This window comes from Ambystoma mexicanum, chromosome 10, assembly GCF_040938575.1.
Source record: "Ambystoma mexicanum isolate Mex_15411 chromosome 10, UKY_AmexF1_1, whole genome shotgun sequence".
In the NCBI taxonomy this organism is placed as follows: domain Eukaryota; kingdom Metazoa; phylum Chordata; class Amphibia; order Caudata; family Ambystomatidae; genus Ambystoma; species Ambystoma mexicanum.
This window is the reverse complement of record NC_090932.1, coordinates 314,829,745-314,843,289: the sequence shown is the minus strand read 5'-3', so window position 1 is coordinate 314,843,289 and position 13,545 is coordinate 314,829,745. Positions and strand designations below refer to the sequence as shown.

The 13,545-nt window shown below is 42.4% G+C and overlaps 1 protein-coding gene across 3 annotated transcripts in view; it reads right to left on the bottom strand.

Moving 5' to 3' along the window:
• The window catches only part of PLEKHA2 (pleckstrin homology domain containing A2), a 1,084,343-nt gene that overhangs the window by 716,744 nt on the left and 354,054 nt on the right, over positions 1-13,545 (bottom strand). The window contains exon 3 of one of the 3 annotated variants that reach the window (XM_069617915.1): positions 8,035-8,107. The exons of the other annotated variants lie outside the window; for them this stretch is intronic. The gene's annotated coding sequence lies outside the window, so the exon portion shown is untranslated. The remainder of the gene's footprint in view (positions 1-8,034; positions 8,108-13,545) is intronic. 3 annotated transcript variants of the gene reach the window in all.

Genomic DNA, 13,545 nt, shown 5'->3' with positions numbered 1-13,545 from the left:
TTTAAATGGTGTAATGTGTACACCTTTTAACGGGTCAAACCACAGCATTTTTGCCACAAATCTTTGTACAGGCAACATTTCTGCCGCAATTTTATCACTGCATACCACGTGGAGATCAAAATGGTGAACAAAAAAATGACCCCTGCTGTCAAGGCCAGCCCAGACTGCTGTCCATGACTCATAAGCATGAAGGGGAACAAGTGTTACAATCCATGTGCAACTGGCCGATGCAGGGTGCAAAGCAGCAAACATTCCATAAGTTAGACAGGACAACTGTGTTATATTGACTCCACTGTGGTGGGATTAGTAGAGGTGTGGGGTGGAAAGAGGACCCCCAAAGGATTGCTTGAGCCTCTTTAGATATTTATCCTTGACAGCACATGATGCTGTAGTGCTAGAAGTGAAGTAGATGCAAGAAGAAATAAGGTGATGTGGGAACCGAAAGCTGAGTGGTATCCTGGACTAGGCTATACTATTGCTTGAAGGTGGGCTTTGCACTGAGACTGCTAGCTTTCATTCTAGCTCCAGAAGAGTTCCGTGGAGAAACAGGGATCCACTCCAAAGAGCTTTCAAATTTCACTCTAGCCATGATGTAGCGCAATGTGAAGGTGAGTGGGACTGATATTTCAGACCCTGTAATACTAATGCAGGTAATTTAAGTGGGGCGGGGGGTGCAAAGGGGTTTTTGAGGACCTCCCTGGGAACCCTGCATAAAATCAGACTTTGGCTCTGTTTCCACAATGGTGGGGAGCAGTGCTTCATTGGTAAATAATTGAGCACTAGGCCCCACATTGGGCTTAGGAAGCCCACCCTCGGGATGGGATGGAAACCTTTGAAGAGTTTTGGTGCAGTTGGCTAAAATACTTGTTGCTATTTCACAACATGATAACACCTTTATTTCATATTAAAAGTGAAAGCCTATGAAATAAAACGGTGCATTTGGAAACATATTTGGGTCTAGTAGATTCTGCAAAGCATTACTATCAAAGTGATGTCCTTCTGTTACTGCTATTGGGGTAGACGCACAAGCACCTCAAGCAAAGCTCCCTGTAGCCCTTGTCATGAGTGTAGAGCTGTGAAGAAATAGAGCATTTTCAACAGACAAAATCAGACTTTGACCATAGGGTTAACAAAGTTGCATCCACAAAACCACTGGGTGGGTCCATGGAGCCAGGGCAGGGCTATGCACATGTGTGCATCCCCTGAAAAACTTGCAGTGATATTGGAGTGCAGGAAAAAGCAACTTTGGAAGGATTACAGCTTTAGCCTCCTTGAACAGAACAACATACAACTTTCCAACAACATATATGGCCAGCTGGGTTGATTAGCTAATACTAAAAGAGTGTGCAACTGAAAAGAGCATCCTCTATCTTGTTACAAAATCACCAAGAAGAAGGGATGAACTTTACTATCCCAGCTGAATTCCAAAACTCCACCTTTGAAGGTGATGGGAAAGGTACTATGCAAGTTGTGCTTCATAAAGTGTCTAGGGAGGCCCCAAGTATAATAGCATAATGTATTTTATTAGTCATTAGGTTTTTTCGGAATCGTACCAGTACTGCAACCTCATAAGGTCGCTTGGTACTTGAACGGCACCTTTGCGCATTTAACAAAATGCCGACCCCCATTACTGCGACTAAGGGAAGCGGGGGTTGCGGGGTTGTCCCCTGCTCCTCTTAGTCGTGGCAATGGGGGCCAGGGGTTGTGGGGGTGTCCCCCTCTTCCATTAAATGGAGAGCGGGGGACACAAAAGTGTAAAATACAAAAAAGGACCCTGTGGCACCATCGCCGACCCACATAAGTGGGTGGGAACTGACGCCGCAGGGATCGAGGGAAGTCGGTGGCACACTTCCGTGTCTGCCGCCATTAAGGTAAGTGGCCAGGGGGGGGGAGTGGGGTGGGGCATGCAGCTACACTGGTCTATCTGATCACTGCGCCACACCGTAATGGTCGTCGACATTTTCGTCAACGGAATTACGGGTGGTGCAGTGATCACATAGATTTGTTTATCCCTTTTCCATATTGGAGTATCCAGTCTATGTAGCTGAGTATAATCCAGTTATGACCAAGATGCAGCCTCCCTCTTCAGGAGGAAGAGGTCATCCACAAGTTATCTGTCTATGGTGACCCAGCAGAACGCTGCCTCTGTGGTACCATCTCAGCATCTAAATCACACTGGACATTTTTCCCAAAACTAAAAAAGTGGACTTGCCCACCGGTACACCACGACAAATGTTTTGTTCCAGTTACTCACACATGCATCTGCAGTGACCTTTGGCGGTAGTCAAGTGTCTACATTTTTTTTTTTGACAACTTTATTTAAAGATTTATCAAAAGAAATACATATCATTCCAAAACAACAATTATGATAACAAGAAAACGACAAATAAAACAAAAAAGCATTATACAAGTTGATACAAATAGTACAGAATAAATAAGAAAAACCTATCAATTATCTCTACTAATCGCAACAAACCTAATTTTGAAATAACTAGCCAAAAATCAGAGGAAAACAAGAGAAAACATTTTAAAAAAATAATAATTAAAAAAAAAAAACACAAACACACAACCACACAACGCAAGACAAACACAATAAAAAGAACACAATAGTAAATTAACCACTCTGAAACAAAAACCATCGCCCATCAGTACTTAATTCACACACAGAGTTCATTAAAAGCCTCCCACTGTTCCTTATAAAATTCTTCTTTATGTAAAGCATAATACTTAATCCTCTCAAATCTTGAGAGCAACTGCACCTGCGATAACCATTCATCAACACTTGGTTTCTTTCTCGTCTTCCAGAGGCGTAAAATTTGACGAGTCGCCACCAAAAACACCTTATTAGCCCAACACAGAGTCGCATAGCCAAAGTGACGAGTGCCCACTGGTGATTTCAAAAGAACTGATGATGGTGTCCTTGGAAAAGAGATGTTCCCGACCAAATCAACTCTATCCAAAACCTCACTCCAAAAACCTTTAACCCTCGAACAATTCCATAACATGTGAAGCAAAGTGCCTTCCTCCGTAGAACAACTCCAACACATACTATACTCCCTTGAGCCAAATCTGTGCATTTTAACTGTCTACATTTTGAGAAACAAAGGCTGACATACCTGCCCTTAAAGATGAGGTGAGTGTTGGTGTAAAACAGGACCCAATGGTATCATATAGGGTGAATGGTAGTTTTTATGGGCAAACTAATGTTGCATGTTGTATGTACCCTGTGGGAAAACAGTATGGCTGTGAAGGATTTAGAGACAGTTTCAGTTGATCCCACAAGGCCAGCGAATGGGGTGTGGTAAAAGGGGTCGTCCATGGCTAATCCTGTTGATGTAACAAATGGGCTATCAGTTGGTGCTAATTAAGCCACACTCCACCACCCACCTCCTTGCCTGGGGCCAGTACAGGTTTTCTTCTAGCGCGGTTTTGACCCTTTCAGCTGTCAACCCGCAAACCAACAGGGGAAAGGGTCTGCAAAGTTTGCGCGAAAGAGGGGGGCATACCACCCATAAGACTAATGGTCTGTATGGGAGAAGCATAAATAAATGCTTCTCAGAGATTAAACATTCTGAAAATGTCTCTGCTGGGATAGTGCAGATGCAACCAGTTCCTACCCGTCAATGTCTGGGAGAGAAATGTCTACTTAGAGGGGGACAGGGAAGGTTCTGTCTAGCCATGCCGCTCTGTACCGCTATTCTTGGGCAGCACTGATGGGCCACATATCTAATAGTGGGTAGAGTAAGGAAAATACAGAAAAACACCTTGTGGGTATTTGTTGAGCATTAGGACTGCCCCCCGGTGAAAAAGGGCGTTGCAGGCATTGCTCACCACTCAGACGCAAGCAAAGATATTGTGGCTGCTAGTTTTGGGTCCACGCTTTACGCATAAAAGCAAGCCTCATCCCCTTTAGCTTACCCAAACCTGTGCCTGACGTGTTTTGCACTAAAAACACCCCTTCTGCTGAGACACTGGACATTTGCATCATTGCCGTTCAGCCACAACGACATTTCTGGAGCAACAGAGTGGGCGATATAACTTGAGACCCAGGAAACTTTGACTCAACAGCAACTGCACTGAGAACTGCAAAGGAATCCCTTGCCGTAAGAACAGCTACCAGGTGGAGAAGGCTACTATCTCTAATGAACTACCTATAGGAGTGAGGTAATAAAAGACAGTACAAGAGGCAAATGAGCCCCATGAAACATGTCATGATGGAATTTATTTTGGCTGTTTCCTATGCTCCATACACAAGTACACGTTTGGCTATTTCATCCCAAAGAGGATTAATGTATCTTTATGCTCCTAAAAGGAAAGAAAAGGAAAAAAAGACAAAGTGTTGTGCCAAGGGGGGTAATGCAGTACTGTCAGGAGTGAATGTTTATGTGTTAGGTAGGTTATCATCACTGGAATGTTATGTAGCGCTATCCTTGTTTAGTATAATAAAAAGTGTCTCCAATGCAACTGTGCCACAGAACACAGGCAACTTCAAAATCCACCACAAATGTTTGTTATGCAGAAGATTGTTATTAGGGAAATGTTGGTCATAGATGTAGCAGATTAATTTACTTATTGAGATACATATATTTAGAGAACTATGTTACACAAAGGACCAATTGTTAGTAATATATATTAAAATTATAGGCTTTGGAAGTTGTTTAATATAGGTTCTCGAACCAGATAGTTGCCAACATGTTCTTTCTAAAGAAATTCTTAGCCTGCAAAAAACATAGAATGTCCTTTTTAGGATTCAGCTGTTCACATGTGCTCTCGAAGCAGTACCAGTGTGTTATATTAGCCTAGGAGCAGCTGTGTGAAGTAATGTGAGACCCTGGGTGGAGTTCAATTTTAGCTCTGAGTCAATAACCTGTTGTAATACTATATGGGTTGTAAATGTATAAAGATGTGCCTCTTGTCAATGGGGAGAGAGAGAGAGAAGGAGGTTCACATGGCGGCTTGAAACCATGCTGAGTTTGCTGCAGCGAAATAAACCTGTCTCTCTGAGCTTTAAAACCAACATTCTGTTCTAGTGTTTCATTCTGCCTTAAAGTTATTTTATGAACACAGGCGGGAATAATAGAAGTATTTTCCCAAACTCTGACATCATCAACAAGTTGGCATCAGAGACAAGTTAGTTTAACATAGAATTGATTTACTTTAAAATGTTGTGCACTATTGGTTTCTAATGTGGACATATATACAAGAATGTCTGGTAAGGTTAACTTGGTTATATTTACTCTTCATGCTTGTGTTCAGGGCAGAAGCTTTTATTTTGGAGAGAAAAATAAGCTGACGTATTAAAGGGTACCACAAGCATAAGGCTAGAACATTGAAACAGAAATTAAGGAATCACCAACTAAAATTGTATGAGTATCAGAAGTCTACTAAGGGCAGAATCCTTCGATTTCTGCGCAATGTTATTTGGGAAATGACTTTGGTTATTTTAATTGACATTATTTTGAGGGGAATTAAGGAAAGGAACTAACCTCCTTCTATTCCATTTTGAGAGGTAGAATTTCCTTTAGGAAAGCTATGTATTTCACAGGTGAAAAAGTCTATTAATCGCTGAAACTCTGGAGTCACATTGTACACTATGCTCACCTATACAGATATAAATTGATCCTGTGGCAACACAGGGAATTAATCAAAACATCGTTACTGTCAGAGACTAACAGACTTCGTGTAATGGTGGATTTTATGGCATTTTCTTTACATGTACATCACAAAATTTCATTTACAAGCCCCCCCTTCCCATTTATTGACGTAGCTTGTAAATGGTGATCCCCGAAAATACTTTCATGTACCTTTTGGGATGTATTTAATTCTTGGGCATTGTATCTAAATGCAACAGTGTACTGTACTCAGTTTTGTCTTGCCTTTTAAAGGCACAGAAATGTAGACACATCAACAGCTCAAGGCAACTCGTCCAGGTATGCTTTTCCTTTCAGTCCGTCCCCCAGCTCTCATTTCCCTCTTGGGCAATCTGGTAATGTCTTTGGAAAAACTTCCACATTCAGCTCCCTCTGGAAAGCTCTTCATAACGAGAGGTTTCCTTGGCTACACTCATGTGGAATCCTAATCAGTTTTTCACCTGTCTGACAAGCTCTCTTCCTCTAATGATTTTCGCCAAAACATTTCTTTCTTCCCATGAGTCTTACCTTCAAATACCCAACAAACTCCAGCTTGCAGCATCATTTAATGCAGCAATTTTGTATTTGACAGAGCCTGGTACAGGCACTCTTCACTCACTTACAAACACGAGAATCCTCCTCTTTGCTTTGATTAGCCCAATGTATTTTGCAATGTCATAGCTGTGGGTTAGCCCTTCCATCAGGGATTTTGATTGAATATGAACTGAAATATGGCTTCTCCTTAAACTTTCCTGTACGGACCAGTGCGATTAGAGAAACCTATATAGTCAGAATCACAAGAAAATGCTTAATTCAGTGACGTCCATCATGTTTTTGTGGCCACATGGATGACAGTGTTATTAAAATATGTGAATGTACTAATAAGTCATACATTTTAATCTATCCTTTTTAGATGCATGTGATCGGGGACACTTTGATTAATTCAAATCTTGTGTTTTTAACAGAGAATAGGGTTTCAAAATTATAGCCGATAATGTATTTCATTATCTGCTACTTTAAATGCATATCTTTGTTGCACACTGCTGTACAATTCAACAACTTGTATTATGTGGAGTCTTGTTATCAACAGAAAACATCTGTTGAAACAGATATCCTGGGAAACAAAAGGAATCATTTCAGTAGGGTGATTTTCATGAAACAGACACATGATAAATGATGCCTTACTGCTCTGCTAGGCTAAGAGTCAGGGTTTATATGAACACCTGTTCCTCTAAAGTGGCCACTACTGGCTTACCAGAGTACTCATTTTTGACTTTTCTTTCCTCTTAAAATATACAGGTCGACTGATTTGAGCTTATGCAATATGCAGCCTGTGTTTAGCTCCCAAGGGCATAGCGTTTGTTTTTGCCCTAGTCACAGTGACCACTGGACATGGTTGCAAGCCTTGCATATGACCTATCACTGCAAGTAGGGTTATAGGGTTACTGTGTGCAAGGCAAGTCTAAAGGCCATCTTGTTCGAAATGCTTCTGGGAGGCACTGAACCATGTTTGAAGCAACTGAAACAATACCTGCATTGTTTAAGATTCACTGAGATCAAACTGATCTTTCACAAGTAAATACAGTAGAGGCGATCTTCATGCTTTATCTTTTTTTCCATTTACCTTTCCTTCAATATCCACTTCATGTACTTGTGACAAGCAGAATATGGGATCACAAAGACATACAAACCATGTTTGGCTTCTGATTGGCAATCGAGTCAGAGGAATTATTTTTCCAAACAGGTGAAAGAGAACTCTAGGCACTAATGCAGAAAATAAAGTTGGGAAAAACGAATACTGACTATATTCAACAATTATTCTCTTGTATATTAAAGTTATGCCATGCAATTTATTTCATTCTATGAACCTATTGAAGTGAAAAGAACATTGTCTTGGCAAAAATCTGAAAAAATATTTTTATTGTCTCTATATTGCCAACACTTGTGCCTGTTCTTGTGTTTCGCTTAACAAGGCTTTCTCACGGATTGTTGTTCACACAATTTCTTTAAAATAAAACAATTGTTAGGTTATAAACTAAATCCAAATTTGTACAGGAATTTGTTTCAGTGAGCAATTAAAATTGTGGAAATAGACTTAGATTCTTTACAAAAAGTGATCACACAATTGAATTACAAAGCAAAACATATGCATAATGAAAGGACTGGAAGGAGAAGGGAAGGAAAACATAGAGTTCATTTTAGTATCCACCCTGTAATATATCAGATTAAAAATTATATTTCTGTAAATTAATGTTAGAAAATTAAAAGAAAAAATATGATTCATGTTAGTTAATAATTTGCATTTAAGGATCTTGATTTTCAATTGTAGATTGTAATTTTTGTTGCATTGTCATTCAAAATACTGTACTCATACATCATATGTATATTTCTGGTTAGTGCTCACCCATAACATCCATGTGTTATCTGATAATCCTATTCAAACATGGGTTCTGGAGTCATCCTCCGAACTGTGAGATCTAAAGAGAAGTATTGAATTAATATGTATTAGTATTTGGTTCCCCTCTATGTCAGACTATTTTCAATGTGTGATAAATAGACAGTAATGCTTCTTGCCTATTGTAGTTCAATTGTTTGATATGATTGTGTTGTCTTATTGTAATGCTGCACTAGAGCAGTCGCAAAATAGTGTTTCCTAAATGAGCAATGGTTTGTTTATTAAATTAAGGGATTATTCATATAATTAGCTTATTGTTTCTCTCAACCGATCCAATATATGAAGATTGATCATTTGCTTACCATTTAATTTCATAAGGCTCGATTGGCTCACCTTTTCACATTCATGTGACTTGCTATTTTAAATTCCCAGAGGTGCTGATATTCTATACTTTGAATTATTTGTACAAAAGTAATATAAAGGAGGAAATGGAGATATTTTAAATAATTGATTCCTGTGCCTAATACCTGATTATCATTGGATGTGGAGCTAACAACTGTATTTGGTTTGGCTCTTCACTTACCAATAATTATTATACATCCTGCATCCTGGCCGTAATCAGCTCCACTGTGGCATTACGCATCTGCTGAGGCTGCCATTTTGAACCCTATTTTATTATGGTACAATGATGACCTCATTACGTTCGTGACATCATCACGTTGGGCATGATGTCATGTTGTTATTATTGTAGAATTCTGATGTTGCCGGTTCTGTGCATCTTAATCCAACCAATCATTCTATTTCTAATTTTGCATTATTTTTTTTATTTTTATTTATTTGATTTATATTTCAGGTGAACCTGTAATTTTATCAAAGAAAGTCTTGAGAATTTGTTTTTGCTCAGCCATGATTTGCTACACGTGTTTTAAGGATTGACTGCGCCAGTCCAAGTCATTTTCCCAGACGGCACCCAACACTTCTTTCCCCCACCACTTGTACCTCTCGTATGTCTACTACTCTCTTTGTCCAGATTAACCGGCTCAGCAGTAAAATCTGATACCACCATAAACCATACACACAAAGCCCCAACTCATGGCCACTGCAAGCCTGGCATGATCTTTACTCGAGCTGTGGCTAAGCTCTGCTTTCTAGCACTACGACGGCCACCCATTTCACGGCTAACTGGATCCAACGCCTTGTAGTCTTATCAGATCTTGGGCTACACCAATGCCATAGAAGAACTGCCCTCTTTCCTTGGGTACTTCTAGATGTTAGATGTTCTGGGTGTTACAAAGTATTCTTTAGGTAAACCCCAATGATCAACAAATCATGTTCTCCATGTTGCTAGTTCGCATTTGGACCAACTATGTGTTGTATATAGATGCAAACATTTGTTTAAGTGTTTCATTATATAAGATGTACCCAATCTATGTGGTAATGACTAGAAATGGAGTCTTTTGTTAATAAATGATGTTATCTTTTTGAGCAAAACTGTAAATAGCGTCTTCTAAACATGTACTAATGTATATTATTTAAATATTTTTTCTAGATATTATTGTTGAAATCTGTTCATTTGCCCCTGAAGAAGTGAAAACTCACGCGTTGGGCCACAAATAAATCTATCAAGTTTGACAAAGAAATCCTAGTATATCCGTTTTTTTTTGGATATGCACTGAATTTCATATAGGTAATTGTTTAATTGATGTTCTAAATTAAATGTGATTTCATGTAAGAAAACCAAACATAATACATCAAATTACTAGGACACATTTATGAGCCATTTATAGTGTGCAGAGGATGGGAGTTCCCACACTTGGTTACTTTATTCTTTACTTCTAACCCGCAGCCGTCAACACCAACCCCACGGGTTCCACATCTGCTTCTTCCACTAGCCCATCAACAACACTGTTTCCTTCTTTTTTCTTAATGAGCGATACGCAGCGTGGCCAACAGACATTGTAGAAGGGCACTATATAAGACCACTTTGTGTTACATTACATATAATAACCATTGGCCATGGCCAAAGGCCATTGCAACCAGCCACCGCAGGTATAGTTAGGGCCTCATCACGAGTTTGGCGGTTACCCTTAAATCCGGCGGTCGCGCTATTACCGCCGGATTTAAGGGTCCGCCAAATCAGGGCTTCAGCGGATTTCTCCCCAGGTCTGAGCTGGGGGGGAAATCCGCCGAAGATTCACGCTATTACCACCGGCGGGAAATCCGCCGGCGGTAATAGCGTGAAAATTCCCCATTGAGCCCAATGGGGAATGGGGCATTCCCGAATGGGCTCAGTGGGGAATGGGGAATTTCATTACTGCCAAACCCTTGATCCGGCGCTAATAGCGCTGGGGGGTTTGGCGGTAGGGCTAATACCGCCCAACTCGTGATGAGGCCCTTAATATGCAGGCACAGTGACCTCACGCTGGTTCCCTGAGTTCATGCATTTTCCACAGCATGGCCAAGGAGGATGCATGAGACAAATGGCCAGTGGGCATGGGAGCAGGTTTCCCCCAGTGGACACTGAAGGTACCGGGTAAAGGTGCCCACACATTCCCTGTGCACACTGCATGCACGCCATGGCCCAAGGCCATGTGCTTTGGCACTGCATGACTGAAGTGTATCATTAAAAGAAAATCACTCAAATATTGTTAATGGAAGCTGTGGCTGTCTGCTGTGGTAATACAATAACCTATGTTAAAAAGACAAACACATTTTCAGTAAAAAATATCTGTTGAACTACGAGCTGTTATAGTTACAATGCGAAATCTGTAAGACACCAACATTCACCATTTATGATTACAAACACAAACATGATTCGGCCCGCCAAACACTTCTCATGACATCACACATGACATCAAAGATGGACTTTGCTAGTGCATGCAGTACCTATGAGCCATGTTCTTAGGCTAGGCCCAGTAGCTACACAGGGTACGAGTATTGTGCCCGGGCCTCGGAAGTAGGCCATGCCTCCAGACTTACTACTGACAGGGCATGGGCGTAGGGCTCAGTTGGGATGACAGTGCTGCAAGCCATGCCCAGGATGTGGACCCTGCCTTAGTGAGACTGTGGATACCAGCACCACAAGTGACGCAGGTTCTAGGCCGTGCTCTAGCCAGAGTGCCCAGAGGGCACACACGTTCACAGAACGTGCCCTTTGGGTACATTAGGGATGGGCATTGGGATGGGGTTCCAAATGAAATATTTCCACGTATTAGATCTCCCGCCATCGATAACGGCACTCAAATACTTACTAGGGGACATTGGTAAAGTGTCAATTGTCACACACCGATTATTTAACATTGCATGCGCTGTAGAAAAAAAAGCATTCTTAAGCATTGGACGTCCAAACTTGCCACTAGCAGCAAGCAATGGCTGAGAGACCAGATATTCACCAACGAAAGGAAGGAGGGTTATGTGCTCACGACTACAGAGACTTCTAGACCTGAAGATATGTGTTGAATCCCCTTAGACTATACTTGGCTGGTGCTTAACCTGATGGAGGTAATGAATCGAGAGGGATCTGCGGAATGAGGAAATTGCTTCTGTTGTACGTGTGTTTTTTTGCTGTAAATTGAACCCCTTTCATATGTGTCAAAAATGCTCTCTGATGTCAGTTGAGCGGTTTTTTGATAGCCGCATCATGCATGTCTGTCTCAGAAATAAACGTTTTTTAAAAAAAGAAATCAAATATATTTCCTATTCAAATTCCCAAATGAACATTTTGCCTAAGGGTAGAGAAAAACCACTTGGTGGCTTGGGATCCGAGTTGAACAAAATGTTGGTAGGCAAGATCACTGTGTCTGGGCCATGGTCGAAAGGCCATACCTGGCCGGGACCGTAGGTAGGTTCCCTGTGTCCAGTGATATGATATGGCATTTATAACGCGCCCATACACAAGTGTTTCAGGGCGCGAAACACACGTGTCAGTGCATGGCCAAACACCATGTCAGCGGACACTGCAAGGAGGGTCTCTGTGGCCAGGATATGACTAAAGGCATTGGGTGCAAGGGGGTGGGATCACAAACGCGATGACTGCTAGGCATGGCTGCAAGCTTAGCACCTGGCATAGCTACTGATGTACATGGCTGCAGACCATACCCCGGAGGCACAGAACGGAAGGTCACACTGCCCAGGACCGAGGGTTACAGTGAATGCCTTGCATTGTAACAAGTTATGGTCAGCCCCACAGCAGGGGGGGATAATATACCCAGGCAATGGTCATAGAACATACCCAGTGGGCACTCGAAGTAGGGTCACTCGGCCTGCAGCATGGCCAACGACCATGCCCAGCTGGACCTCCATGGAAGGTCACTGCACCCAGAACATGGCCAAAGGCTCTGGAGGAGGGGTCACTGGTAAAGCAAAGGGTGGGCATGGCCTCGAACCACACTGTGACTCCTAGGCGTGGCTACCGGCCACAGCCACCAGGGACTGCAAGTGGGTTGTCTGATCCTGGGGCATGGCCGTAGGCACTGAAGGGACGCTCCAGGCCCTGCCCCAGGCACAGTCCCTAAGAGACATTATAAGGGGGCATGCACTGCAGAGAAGGGCAATGTGACCAAAACATAGCTGCAGGCCATGCACAGTCCACAGTGATCACTGTGCCCAGGAAACAGTGGCACAGTGACTGCTGGCCATTGCAGGGAGCGTCCCAGGATCATAGCCTTCCCCCCATTCTATTCCTAAATAATGAAATGGGACTTTACCCTGTAAGTGCTGTCCTTCGTTCAGGCCTCAGGCGCATCTCTTGCTGCCCACTGGGCATGGCCTCAGAACATGCCTCACATGATGTGCATGGATCTGGGACACCTCGTTGCGTTGGCCATTGTTTCACCACATTTTTTGAGGATTTGTTTGATGGGGCGGGGGGCATCTTCTCTAGACCCTCCCCCATCTCCACTAGCCTGAAAATCATAATTTTGTTTTCCTTATCCCACTCCCTACACCCAAAGCAAATGGCGGGGAAAATGTGGTGGAACAGCCTGCCGCAGCAAGGTGGGCGGATAGCGATTTGCATACCCTAAGCACATTCCCACTATCGACCTTCATTCATGGAGTCCACACGCTGTGTATGTTATAGCTGACGTCATCAAATATATTATGTGGATATCATGTGTGACCTCACGAGCTGTGCATGGTGAGTTATGGTTGCATTGCTAACCATGCTTTTACTATTTTGCCCTGCATCCGTAACATCTCTTCAATACAATAATTTACAGTGAATTTCATGTTTTCATAACAGGAGGCTAATTATAAGTTACTGTAACCACAAAAGTGACGGGTGGAAGGTTTTGAATGAATCTGTACCACTGGCATTGCTCTGGGCAACCTTCCACACCACTGTTTTTTAGCCCGTCTGCGCCATTGCCCAGACGTGGGTCCTGTGCCTGCTGGGCCTAGAGACCCAAGCTACTCCTCACTGATGAGGCCCAACGAGGCTGAAACACGTTTGGGGATGCTTGTGGTCTCGTGCAGAAAGGATGTAACCTAGAAGTTCGGGCTGGTCTGCCCCTTTTGGGG